The following is a 265-nucleotide window of genomic DNA, read 5'->3' as shown; positions in this document are numbered from 1 at the left end:
GGGTATCTGCAACTGTGCCCATGGGTGGGCCTCCCCTCATGCTGCGCTCTGGCTTGGGGGTCCTTTTCCCCCTCCCCGTTTTTCCCCTGTGCACCCTTCAGCACAAGAAGCCTTTTATGGTTTGGGTTTTTTTGTTATTAATAGCTATCGAGAGCCAATAAACTGTTTTTACGGGGTTTGGCCAAGCGTCAGGACTCGCAGTGTGCTCATTTCCTGCAGTCTGAGCACTGGAGGGGCGGGGGTTTGCTTGTTTAACCCGCAGGTG

Source organism: Buceros rhinoceros, unplaced genomic scaffold (assembly GCF_000710305.1).
Source record: "Buceros rhinoceros silvestris isolate BGI_N320 unplaced genomic scaffold, ASM71030v1 scaffold20841, whole genome shotgun sequence".
Classification (NCBI taxonomy): Eukaryota; Metazoa; Chordata; class Aves; order Bucerotiformes; family Bucerotidae; genus Buceros; species Buceros rhinoceros.
The sequence above is the reverse complement of the archived record's forward strand: the minus strand, read 5'-3'. Positions refer to the sequence as shown.